This window comes from Delphinapterus leucas, chromosome 10 (genome assembly GCF_059928025.1).
Source record: "Delphinapterus leucas isolate spDelLeu-1000000601 "Yukka" chromosome 10, BTC_Dleu_Yukka2, whole genome shotgun sequence".
Lineage (NCBI taxonomy): Eukaryota > Metazoa > Chordata > Mammalia > Artiodactyla > Monodontidae > Delphinapterus > Delphinapterus leucas.
This window is the reverse complement of record NC_143138.1, coordinates 22,596,655-22,610,601: the sequence shown is the minus strand read 5'-3', so window position 1 is coordinate 22,610,601 and position 13,947 is coordinate 22,596,655. Positions and strand designations below refer to the sequence as shown.

Here is a 13,947-nt window from a genome sequence, read left to right as displayed (position 1 = left end):
TCTCACTCCCTTGCCTCACTCCCAGTCTTTCCTTTGTACTGCCTCCTCGGTGATATTTCTGACTCAGAACTCTGTAGTATTCCCCTACTCAGTCATCCTTGATGGTGACTTTTATCCTTCACTGATTGGGTAAGACCTGAATCTCTCTGGAATGGCTTACACGTCTCTTTATGATCTTGTTCAGTGGGCTGTCCTAACTTTATAGGTGGGAGATTTGTGAGGAAGAACAGACCACTTGTAGAGAAATAGACACTGCATCTTTGTGCACTTAGGTATATGGGGGATTCCATATGTGATCCCATTCAAATGTAAGGAGAGAAAGTTTAAAACAGCTTTCTACAGTCTTCGTTTTGGCTGGTGAAAGGAACAAAGTGATCCTTCTTGTTTGTCAAACTGAGCACTTTCTAGGGAAGCCAAGATCTTTGCAAACTGCTCATGGAAATTACTCTTTCTCTTTGCAATAGATGTGGGCCATGGACCACTGAGGACACTCATTAAGCATGTACTCCTCAAGTATTGAAGGAAGAGTCCATCAGAAACAAACTTTTATTGAGAGACTGTGTTAGGCATTGTGCTAGGTCCCATGGATACCATTGAACAAGACATAGTCCCTTCAGGAATCTGAGGTCATAGCTGGGAAAAGAGACAGCTAATTCCAAAATGTTTCTCCAGAGATATAGCCAGTTCCAAACTAACTGTAGTCTTGATCATAATTCCTTTATTTTTTATTTTTTTCATAACTCCCTTAGAGTTATTGTTTTCATAGTCTTTTTTCTTTTATCAGTCTTTATAGTGCTTCCTCTTTTCTGCTTTCAAATCAGAATTTAACAAAGCCTTTATTGGCCCTGCTGACCTATGTAGCAACAATCTTCCCTTTGCTGCAGTGAGAGAAGTGGTCTGCATTTATTTTACTTTCCTCAATTCTCATCTTTCCCCATGGGGGCCCAGTGTGCAATGGTTGCAAACAGCAACCTCCTCAGTAGTGTGTGCAGCCTGTTGCCTGAATGGGTTGCCCTAAGGGACCTTGGAGACAGCCCTTTCCAGTGGACATTCATGACTGGCATGCTGCTCCCAATCTAGGCTCCAGACAGGTATATGCGGCATCTTTGGAAAGCCCCAGGGCACAGTGGCCAGGGTCCACATTGGCCAAATCGTAATGTCCATCCACACCAAGCTACAGAACAAGGAGCATGTGATTGAGGCCCTCTGCAGGGCCAAGTTCAAGTTCCCTGGCCGCCAGAAGAGCTACATCTCCAAGAAGTGGGGCTTTACTAAGTTTAACGGGGATGAATTTGAAAACATGGTGGCAGAAAAGTGGCTCATCCCGGATGGCTGTGGGGTCAGATGCATCCCTAATTGTTGCCCCTGGACAAATGGTGGGCCCTGCACTCTTTAGAGTTTTGGCGCTGTCCCCTTCTTACTCATGCCCACCAATAAATCCTACTTTTCTGTCAGAAAACAAATTCTCATCTTTCTTTGACTTCTGCAGTCCCACTTCTTCTCGCCACTTAATTTACACTGTCTTCCAATGGTCCTCAGAGGCCTTTCCTTAGTCTTCTCTATGGCACCTGACACCACTCATGGTGCTCCCTCAGTCTCAGAGCACTGTTGGATACCGTCCAGTCTGCTCAGTCTCTCCCTTTGTCCCCACCACTTCTTCCCCCCTGCCCCTCCCACTTGCCTCTCCCATGAACCTCTAACAGACTCTTCCTCAACACCCTCCTCACATTCCCAAGATAAGGTGAGTCAAACTTTGAAGTGAAAAGAAAGTTTTATTTGGACATCATCTGCATTTCTTTTTTTTTTTTTAGCATCTTCATTGGAGTATAATTGCTTTACAATGGTGTGTTAGTTTCTGCTTTATAACAAGGTGAATCAGCTATACATATACATATATCCCCATATCTCCTCCCTCTTGCATCTCCCTCCCACCCTCCCTATCCCACCCCTCTAGGTGGTCACAAAGCACCGAGCTGATCTCCCTGTGCTATGCAGCTGCTTCCCACTAGCTATTTTACATTTGGTAGTGTATATATGTCCATGCCACTCTCTCACTTCGTTCCAGCTTACCCTTCCCCCTCCCCGTGTCTTCAAGTCCATTCTCTATGTCTGTGTCTTTTATTCCTGTCCTGCCCCTAGGTTCTTCAGAACCAATTTTTTTTTTTTTAAGATTCCATATATATATGTTAGCATACAGTATTTGTTTTTCTCTTTCTGACTTCACTCTGTCTAGGTCCATCCACCTCACTACAAATAACTCAATTTCCTTTCTTTTCATGAGCCCCACTCTTGCCAACACCTTGATTGCAGCCTTGTAGGCACCCTGAAATAGATGACCCAGCTTATGCTGTGCTTGGATTGCTGACCCACAGAAACTGTGAGATGCTGTGAGATCCTCTTGTTTGGGGTAATTTGTTATGCAGTAATAGATAATATATTGCTGATGTATGGAAATGCCAACTGCCCAATAACTGGAGGCCTGGGGGCCCATGGCAAATTATAGACTCCTTTGCCAAGTGTTAAAAACACCACTGATCCAACTGGACGGTGATTTCTTGCAGCCCCACTTGCTGGGAGAAGAAGGAACCCCAGGTTCTAATTAGCTTATTATTCAGGCTACCCAGCATGAGCTCCCAGTGTTATTTTCAGACAGTTCTGCTTCTTGCATCATAAAGATAATAGAATAACACTAGAGTGAGTTAATAAGGTTAGGACAGTGGGTTATAGACCCTCTTATGTAGGGATGTGTTTTTCTACTGAAATCTCACTATGAGGAGAAAGAGTTATTGAAGGTACTAAATAAACTTAAGAGAAAGGAGTTTCCAAGAAAAGGTCAGTATCTTAACTAAGAAGTAATTTTGTGACCTCAAAGGGCAGGAAACAGGAAGCTGTAGGTAAGCTGTGGTAGACGTGAAGGCTGATTTCTAACCAAATAAATTTCAAGAGAAAAAACCAAAAAGGATCAGTAAGTTAGGAGACATAGCAACCAAAATCAGTGAGTACATCTCTTTGAATCCTGGTTTAAACACCTCATTTGTTAAGAAAAAAATATAATTAGTGAAGTGTGAACATGCACTGGATGTTTGATGATGTTAAGAATTGTTATTTTTATTTATTTATTTATTTATTTTATGGTACGCAGGCCTCTCACTGTTGTGGCCTCTCCCGTTGCGGAGCACAGGCTCCGGATGCACAGGCTCAGCAGCCATGGCTCACGGGCCCAGCCACTCCACGGCATGTGGGATCTTCCCGGACCAGGGCACGAACCCGTGTCCCCTGAGTCGGCAGGTGGACTCTCAACCACTGCGCCACCAGGGAAGCCCAAGAATTGTTATTTTTAGAAATGATATTGTAATTATGAAATTTATAAAATTAATTTTAGGGATACATTAAAAATATTACAGATGGGGCTTCCCTGGTGGCTCAGTGGTTGAGAGTCAGCCTGCTGATGCAGGGGACACGGGTTCGTGCCTCAGTCCAGGAAGATCCCACGTGCCGTGGAGCGGCTAGGCCCGTGAGCCATGGCCGCTGAGCTTGCGCGTCCGGAGCCTGTGCTCTGCAACGGGAGAGGCCACAACAGTGAGAGGCCCGCGTACCGCAAAAAAAAAAAAAAAAAAAAATTACAGATGAAATGATATATCTATAATTTTGTTTAAAATATCCAGCATGTACTGGGGGAGAACTAGGCGGGAATATAAATGATGCAAGGTTGATTCCAACTATATGACATATGGAAAAGGCAAAACTACAGAGACAAGAAAACCTAGTGGTAACTGGTGGGGTGGGGTGGGGTGGGGTAGGGAGATAAATAGACAGAACACAGAGGATTTTTAGGGCAATGAAAATGCTTTGTATGCTATAATAATAATGAATATATGTCATACATTTCTTCAAACCATAGTATGTACAACTCCAAGAGTGAACACTAAGGAAAACTATGGACTTCATGATTATGATGTGTCAATGTAGGTTCATCCTTGGTAAAAAATGTACCATTCTGGTGAGTGGTGTTGATAATGGGGGAGACTGTGTAAGTGTGGGGCAGAGGGTATATGGAAAATCTCCGTACCTTCCTCTCAATTTTGTTGAAAATCTAAAACTTTTCTAAAACAATAAAATCTTTTAAAAATTAAAAAAAATACACATACAAAGCAAAAAAAACCCCAAAAAACAAAGTAAAACCTGTTCAGTAGAAGGACTCAATAGCAGAATTGAGCGGGCAGAAGAAAGAATTTGAAGATAGTTCAATAGAGTTTATCTGGTATGAAGAATTGGAAGAAATAAGAATAAAAAAGTATGAACAGAGCCTCAGATACTGTGGGACAACATCAGTACCAACATATGCATAATAAGAGTCTCAGCAAAGGAGGAAAGAGAAAAAGCAGAAAAAATAAAGAAATAAAGGCTTAAAACTTACCAAATTTGATGAGAAACTTGAATCTATACACTCAAGAGATGTAAAATGATCCACACCAAGACACATTATGGTCAAAAGATTGTGAACAAAAGAAAGGAGAAAAATTTGCAAGCAGTAGGAGAAAAAGCTCATTACATATTAAACACACACCCACACACAATAAGAATAACAGCTAACTTCTCATCAGAAACAGTAGAGGCCAGAAAGCATTGATACATTCAAAATGAAAAGCAAAATAAAGCTAAACAAAAACACAGAAACCACCAAATAACCTGTTAACAAAGAATCCTGTATGTAGCAAAACTATGATTTGAAACTGAAGACAAAGACATTCCCAAAGACACTGAGAGGATTTATTGCTAGCAGATCTGTTTTACAAGAAATACTATAGTTAAGTTCTTTAGGCTGAGAAGAAATGACACCAGACAATAACCCCAATCCGCATGAAAAAAAGAGCACCAGGAAAGGTAATATGAACATAATTATGAAAAACATTATAAATGTATTTTTATCTTATCTGACTTAAATTATATAAAGCAATAATAAATTTATTGCATTGGGCTTCCAACATCTTCAGATGTAATATATATTCATGTGAATAATTGGACAAAGGATGGAGGAAGGAATGGAACTCTTTTGGAGTAAGGAAATGACAAAAATGGTAATTTGAATCCACAAGAGGAAGAGTACTGGAAATGCTAAGTACAGGGTTTAAAATGAAAGGCTCAAGTATGTTTTTTCTCTTTTCTCAACTTCTTTAAAAGAAAATTATATAAATCAATATGATGCTATGTTATAAATATAGCTTTGTAATATATGTAGATGTAATATATATGACAATAATAACACGAAAGAGAGGAGTTATAACAAAACTGTATCAGAGCAAGGTTTCTGTGCTTACTGGAATTAAATTAGTATTTATCCAAAGTATACTGTGATATGTTAAGGTAGAGATTGTAATTCCGAAAGAAACCACTATAATTCAGAATTACGCTTAGAAATGAACAAAATAATTTATATGGCTCCTAGCAAAATATCTACTTAATAAAAGACAATAAGGAAGGAACAGAGGAACAAAAAGACATGAGATACATAAAAAAATGAAAAAAGTAAACAAATCCACTCAGATAAAAAATAACATCAAATGTGAATGGATTAAACATACATAGTTTTCTGTGCTATATAATAAGTGACCACAAACCTAGCCCCCAAATCAACACACATTTATTATCTCACAGTTTCTGTGGGTCAGGACTCCAAGTATGCCTCAGCTGGGTTCTCTGCAAGGCTGTATTAAGGTGTCAGTTGTGTTCTTAACTGGAGGATTGACTTTATGATCCACTTCCACACTCACTAAGGACGTCAGTAGAATTCAGTTCCCTGTGGTTATAAGACTGAGGGACTTGACTTCTTGCTGGTTGTTGGCTGGAGGTTGCCCTCAGCTCCTAGTAGCCACCCTCAGCTCCTTGTCACATGGGAGTCTCAACATGGCTGCTGCTTCAAAGCCAGCACAGGAGAGTGTCTCAACAAAGTCTACTAGCAAAACAGACTCTGTAGCAATGTGATCATAGGCATGACATCCCATCACTTTTGCCATATTCTCTCCGTTAGAAACAAGTCAAAGGTCCCAGAGACAGTCGAGGGGAAGGTTATAATAAAAGGGCATAAATATTAGAAGATGAGGATCATTAGGGGTCATCTTAGAGTTTGTCTGCCACAGAGAGAACTTCTTTAACCTGATAAAGAGCATTTATGAAAAACCTAACATCTTAATGGTGAAAGAATGAATGCTTTCCCCCAAGATTGAGAACAAGGTATGTCTGCTGCCACCATTTCTATAAGCATTGTACCAGAGGTTATAGCTAGTGCAATCAGGAAAAAAAAAAAAAAGACATCTACATTGGAAAGGAAGAAATAACGCTATCTTTATTTGAAAATAATGTGATCCTGCATTTTGAAAACCCTAAGGTACTCTCCCAAACACAGATTACTGGAATGAATAAATTAATTCAGCCAGATAATACAGTACAAGATTGTGGCAGATAGATTCTAAGGTAACCCCTATAGTCCCTGCCTCCTGGTGTTCATTCATTTGTGTGATAACTTACACTTGAGGCTCTTGACCAATGGACTATGGCCTGGGTTATGGGATATCACTTATGTGATTACATTACATAGGATTGTCACTTCTATCTTAGAAAGAGGCTTTCTTTAGTGGCTTTGATGAAGCAAGCAGCCATGTTGGGAGGAACATGGAAAGTAATTGAGGGCTGCTTCTTGGAGCTGGGGTGGCCTCTGGTCAGCAATCAGCAACAAGCTGAAGCCCTTCTTCCTATAGCCACATGGAATTGAATTCTGCCAACAGTTTGGGAGCTTGAAAGCAGATCCTTCTCTTGTCAAGTCTTGAGATGGCCAATACCTTGATTGCAGGCTTGTGAGACCCTAAGCAGAGGACGCACTAATCTGTGCCCATATTCCTGCCCCACAAAGCCTGCAAGACAATAAATGTTTATGGTTTTAGCCATTGAATTGATGGTAATATTGTTATGCATTAGTAGAAATGTAATATGTATTTTAGTACCTGAAAGTGGGATATTGCTATAACAAAGACCTACAAATGGAATAGCAGGTTTGGAACCAGGCAGTTGGTAGGGGCTAGGAGAATTTTAAGCATGGTGGGGGACTTCCCTGGTGGTGCAGTGGTTAAGACTCTGTGCTCCCAATGCAGGGGGTCCAGGTTTGATCCCTGGTCAGGGAACTAGACCCCACATGCATGCTGCAACTAAGAGTTCATATGCCTCAACTAAGGAGACTGTGAGTTGTAACTAAGGAGCCCGCCTGCTGCAACTAAGACCTGGCGCAACCAAATAAATAAATATTAAAAAAAAAAAAGCAAGGACGTGGGTTCCTGCCTCGATTCTGGGAAGATCCCACATGCCATGGAGCAGCTGGGCCCGTGAGCCATGGCCGCTGAGCCTGCACGTCCGGAGTGTGTGCTCCGCAACGGGAGAGGCCACAACAGTGAGAGGCCTGAGTACCGCAAAAAAAAAAAAAAAAAAAAAGCATGGTGAAGGGAAGTCCCTGGTTCTCCAGTGGTTAGGAATCAGTGCTTTCACAGAAAAGGAAAGGAAAGGAAAGGAAGAAGGAAAGGAAGGAAGGAAGAGAAAGGGAAGAAAAGAAAAAGGGAGGAAGGAAGGAAGGAAGGGAAGACTCCCTCTTGTGAGAGCATTGGAATCACAGCTAACTGCTGAACAATCATCGACAGGAAGACACTGGAACTCACCAAAAAAGATATCCTACATCCAAAGACAAAGGAGAAGCCACAATAAGATGGTAGGAGGGGCACAGTCACAGCAAAATCAAATCCCATAACTGCTGAGTAGATGACTCACAAAATGAAGAACACTTATACCAAGGAAGTCCACCCACTAGAGTGAAGGTTCTGAGCCCCACGTCAGGCTTCCCAACCTGGGGGTCTGGCAACGGGAGGACGAATTCCCAGAGATTCAGACTTTGAAGGCTAGCGGGATTTGATTGCAGGACTTCGAAAGGACTGGGGGAAACAGACTCCACTCTTGGAGGGCACACGCAAAGTGATGTGTGCATCAGGACCTGGGGGAAGGAGCAATGACCCCATAAGAGACTGAACCAGACCTACCTGCTAGTGTTGGAGGGTCTCCTGCAGAGGTGGGGGGTGGCTGTGGCTCACTGTGGGGACAAGAACACTGGAAGCAGAAGTTCTGGGAAGCACTCCTTGGCATGAGCCCTCCCAGAGTCAGCCATTAGCCCTACCAAAGAGCCCAGGTAGACTCCAGTGTTGGGTTGCCTCAGACCAAACAACCAACAGGGAGGGAACCCAGCCCCACCCATCAGCAGTCAAGTGGATTAAAGATTTACTGAGCTCTGCCCACCAGAGCAACACCCAGCTCTGCCCACCACCACTCCCTCCCATCAGGAAACCTGCACAAGCCTCTTAGATAGCCTCATCCACCAGAGGGCAGACAGCAGAAACAAGAACTACAGTCCTGCAGCCTGTGGAACAAAAACCACATTCACAGAAAGATAGACAAGACGAAAAGGCAGAGGGCTATGTACCAGATTAAGGAACACGTTAAAAACCCAGAAAAACAACTAAATGAAGTGCAGATAGGGAACCTTCCAGAAAAAGAATTAAGAATACTGATAGTGAACATGATCCAGGACCTCAGAAAAAGAATGGAGGAAAAGATTGAGAAGATGCAAGAAATGTTTAACAAAGACATAGAAGAATTAAAGAACAACGAATAGAGATGAGCAATACAATAACTGAAATGAAAACTCTGAATAGAAGATCAAACCCACCACAACATTCTCTTCAGCTAAATTCTAAACCACAGCAAGGCCCTAACTCTCTTCACTTCTATGAAGGCCGAGAAGGTGATGAAGCTGCCGAAGAATAGTTTGAAGCTAGCAGAGGTTGGTTCATGAGGTTGAAAGAAGCCGCCTCTGTAACATGAAAATGCGAGGTGAAGCAGCACTGCTGACGTAGAAGCTGCAGCAAGTTATCCAGAAGTTCTAGCTAAGACCATTAATGAAGCTGGCTACACTAAATAACAAATTTTCTGTATAGATGAAACAGCCTTCTATTGGAAGAAGATGCCATCTAGGACTTCCATAGCTAGAGAGGAGAAGTCAATGCCTGGCTTCAAAACTTCAAAGGCCAGGCTGACTCTCTTGTTAGGGGCTAATGCAGTTGGTGACTTAAACTTGAAGCCAGTGCTTATTTACCATTCTTCAAATCCCAGGCCCTTTAAGGTTTATGCTAAATATACTCTGCCTGTGATCTGTAAATAGAACAGCAAAGCCTAGATGAGAGCACATCTGTTTACAACATGGTGGACTAAATGTTTTCAGCCCACTATTGAAACTTACTGCTCAGAAAAAGATTCCTTTCAAACTATTACTGCTCATTGCTGATGCACTTGGTCACCCAGGAGCTCTGATGGAGATACACAATGAGACTTTCCCTTCTCTCCTGCTTTCCCTGGTTGCTCATGGACCAATGACATGGTCTTAGGTATGTTGGGTCATGCTGATAAGGGCAACATCCCAGGGACAGCAGAAAAGAAAGGTCAAGGAGACCTGGATGCTTGGACATCCTCGTGGTGCAGAGCCACCCTAGCAGCCCTGGAACTGCCTGCCTCACTGTCATGGGAGCCACACACTAGCTTCCATCCTGTGAGACCACTGTTATTTGGGTTCTGCTGCACATACTGAATTAATACATATCGAGAGAGTAGGACTTCCCAGGAGTGTGTGGCCATGGTGGTCTGTTCTGGAGATGAGCAGAGATATATTTCATGTCACCTCTGTGGGCTCTTGGGACATTACTGTGAGTTAGAGAAAGGGAGAACTGGGCCAGAGGGGGCAGCACAGGGAGATTGGAGATTGTTACCCTCCTCATCTTTCTAGCCACGGGGCCTGGCCTAGGGAAGTGTTTGGGTCACCGGGTGTTAGATTTGGCAGTCCTTGTTTCTTCACTTCCTGTCCTCCTTGCAGACCAGACCTCCTGCTCATCCTACCTAGGACCAGAATCACAGCTGGTCACCTCCTCATCACCCTGTCTGATGACAAGGATTGTGGAGGTGGAAATCTAGAGGATTAACCCCTCAGGTAGAAAAGGAGTGCAGGGTCATTCCGCCTCAGATTCCATGAGGAGTCTGTGCTTCCCCCAACTGATTTGAACAGCTGACTTTTGGATAGTTGACCTCTGGTCCCTCATATCCTGTGCCCTGGTGATCATAAAATTCTATCACTTCACTGTATTCTCTTTATTACAAATGAGTCACTAGGTCCAGCTTATACTCCAAAGGTGGGAATTACACAAGTGCATGAACACCAGGAGATGGGAATCACATCTTAGAATGTGTGCTCACCGCAAGGCAGACTCGCAACCAACTGAAAGTGTGGCATCTCACAGGGCTGTAGCCAGGAGTGCGGAGATCAGAGCTGCGGTCCAAGGGATTTTGTGTTCATCCCACAGGAATACAGGACAAAATTATGATCCCAGAAAGGTAGCCCAGTCTTCTAGGTAATTCGGGGAATGGAAGAGACAAAAGGTTAGGTAGAAATGTAAAGGAGAGGAAATAAAAGGACACCCAGCAGTTCTAATAGTTAATGTTCTCACTTATTTTCTTATGGTTCTGAGAATTTGTGAAAGTCTTTTTGTTTAATAGTTACATGGTTTAATAATCAGTATGACCTTAACTAACTTAGGAAATATAATGAACAGAGATATGAGGAAATCACATGACCCAGGCCTGACAAGTCAGGTTACCACGTTGTACCACATCCACCTAGCAACAGGGACTGGTCCAAGGGTAGTCTTTCCTCTCCAGTACTCTTTGTATGCTCAATGTGAGAAAGATGTTTATTTTTCTGCTAAAGTTGTGAAAGTGGGTAATGTGAGGGGGTTAGAGATCATATTGTCTGTCTTCCCCAGGAACAGTGAAAGAGAAGAGAAATTGAGGTCTGATGACAAGTTTGAGTCTCCGGGTCCATTCATGTCTCTAATTGGCCTCACCCCTGGCCTTCCCCGGTAAATCAACATGTTAAACCTCTTTTGCCAAAGCTAGATTCATTCCAGTTTTGTTAACTTGTAACTGAAAGAGTCCTCTCACAAGAAGGCAGACTTTTCTGTGATGCTGGGTATTTAGATAACACTTGTTCACATGTTATTAAGACTTTATTTTTGTAGAGTAGTTTTAAGTGCACAGCAAGATTGAAGAGATTTCCCACATACTCCCTGACCCCATACATGCATAGCATGCCCCATTATCAATGTCCCCTGCAGAGTGGCGCGTTTTTTACAACTGATGGACCTACACTGACACATCATCATCACCCAGAGTCCATAGTTTATATTATGATTCACTCTTGGAACTCTACATTCTGTGGGTTTGGACAAATGTATAGGAACATGTGTCCATTATTATAGTATCAGACAGAGTGTTTCACTACCCTAAAATACCTCTATTTTCTGCCTACTAAAATAGGTAAAATACTACCTACTTTTCTCCCACTCTGTGTCTTGTCTTCTCATTCTCTTGACATTGCCTTTCTGTGAGCAGATATTTTTAATTTCAATGAAGTCCAGCTTATCACTTGTTTCTTTTATGGATTGTGTCTTTGGTGTTTTATCTAAAAAGTCACTGCCATACTCTAGGTAATCTAGGTTTCCTCCTATGTTACTTCTAGGTGTTTTACACTTTTGCATTTTTACCTTTAGGTCTGTGGTCCATTTTGATTTAATTTTTGTGAAGGGTGTAAGGTCTGCATCTAGATTTGTTTTATTGTTTATTGTTTTTGTTTGGCATGTGCATGTCCAGCTGTTCCAGCCCCATTTTTCTTTTTAACATCTTTATTGGAGTATAATTGCTTTGCAATGGTGTGTTAGTTTCCGCTGTATAACAAAGTGAATCAGCTATATGTATACATATATCCCCATATCGCCTCCCTCAAGCTTACCTCTGGGCTTTCTATCTTGTTCCATTGATCTATGTTTCTGTTTTTGTGCCAGTACCATATTGTCTTGATTACTGTAGCTTTGTAGCATAGTCTGAAGTCTGGGAGTCTGATTCCTCCAGCTCCGTTTTTTCCCCTCAAGACTGCTTTGGCTATTGGGGGTCTTTTGTGTCTCCATACAAATTTTAAGATGTTTTGTTCTAGTTCCACAAAAAATGCCATTGGTAATTTGATAGGGATTGCATTGAATCTGTAGAGTGCTTTGGGTAGTATAGTCATTTTCAAAATATTGATTCTTCCAATCCAAGAACATGGTACATCTCTCCACCTGTTAGCATCATCTTTAATTTATTTCATCAATGTCTTATAGTTTTCTGCATACAGGTCTTTTGTCTCCCTAGGTAGGTTTATTCCAAGGTATTTTATTCTTTTTGCTGCAATGGTAAATGGGAGTGTTTCCTTAATTTCTCTTTCAGATTTTTGATCACTAGTGTATAGGAATGCAAGAGATTTCTGTGCATGAATTTTGTATCCTGTAACTTTACCAGATTCATTGATTAGCTCTAGTAGTTTTCTGGTGGCATCTTTAGGATTCTCTATGTATACTATCCTGTCATCGGCAAAGAGTGCCAGTTTTACTTCTTCTTTTCCAATTTGTATTCCTTTTATTTCTTTTTCTTCTCTGATTGCCGAGACTAGGATTTCCAAAACTATGTTGAATAATAGCGGTGAGAGTGGACATCCTTGTCTTTTTCCTGATCTTAGAGAAATGCTCTCAGTTTTTCACCATTGAGAATGATGTTTCCTGTGGGTTTGTCGTATATGGTCTTTACTATGTTGAGGTAGGTTCCCTCTATGCCCACTTTCTGGAGAGTTTTTCTCATAGATGAGTGTTGAATTTTGTCAAAAAGTTTTTCTGCATCTATTGTGATGATCATACGGTTTTTATTCTTCAATTTGTTAATATGGTGTATCACATTAATTTAATCTCATAGCGTTGTGGTCAGAAAAGATGCTTGATATGATTTCAATTTTGTTAAATTTACTGAGGCTTGATTTGTGACCCAAGATGTGATCTCTCCTGGAGAATGTTCTATGAGCACTTGAGAAGAAAGTGTAACCTGCTGTTTTTAGATGGAATGTCCTATAAATATCAATTAAATCTATCTGGTGTATTGTGTCATTTAAAGCTTTTGTTTCCTTATTTATTTTCATTTTGGATGATATGTCCATTGGTGTAAGTGAGGTGTTAAAGTCCCCCACTATTATTGTGTTACTGTCGATTTCCTCTCTTACAGCTGTTAGCAGTTGCCTTATTTATTGAGGTGCTCCTATGTTGGGTGCATATATATTTATAATTGTTATATCTTCTTCTTGGATTGATCCCTTGATCATTATGTAGTGTCCTTCCTTGTCTCTTGTAACATTCTTTATTTTAAAGTCTATTTTATCTGATATGAATATTGCTACTCCAGCTTTCTTTTGCTTTCCATTTGCATGGAATATCTTTTTTCCATCCCCTCACTCTCAATCTGTATGTGTCCCTAGGTCTGAAGTGGGTCTCTTGTAGACAGCATATATATGGGTCTTGTTTTTGTATCCATTCAGCAAGTCTGTGTCTTTTGGTTGGAGCATTTAATCCATTCACGTTTAAGGTAATTATTGATTTGTATGTTCCTATGACCATTTCTTAATTGTTTTGGGTTTGTTTTTGTTGGTCCTTTTCTTCTCTTGTGTTTCCCACTTAGAGAAGTGCCTTTAGCTTTTGTTGTAGAGCTGGTTTGGTGGTGCTGAATTCTCTTAGGTTTTGCTTGTCTGTAAAGCTTTTGATTTCTCCATTGAATCTGAATGAGATCATTGCTGGGCAGAGTAATCTTGGTTGTAGGTTCCTCCCTTTCATCACTTTACATATATCATGCCACTCCCTTCTGACTTGTAGAGTTTCTGCTGAGAAAACAGCTGTTAACCTTATCGAAGTTCCCTTGTATTTTATTTGTCGTTTTTTCCTTGCTGCTTTCAATAATTTT

At 41.3% G+C, this 13,947-nt stretch overlaps 1 long non-coding RNA gene and 1 other non-coding gene across 2 annotated transcripts in view; both read left to right on the top strand.

Annotated features, from left to right (window-relative positions):
• LOC115802018 (uncharacterized) overlaps positions 1–13,947 on the top strand; it is a 48,874-nt gene that overhangs the window by 16,770 nt on the left and 18,157 nt on the right. The gene's annotated exons all lie outside the window — the stretch shown is intronic.
• On the top strand, positions 898–1,036 carry LOC115802024 (small nucleolar RNA SNORA70). Its single transcript, XR_004022386.1, has one exon. It is a non-coding gene; the product is annotated as a small nucleolar RNA SNORA70 (small nucleolar RNA).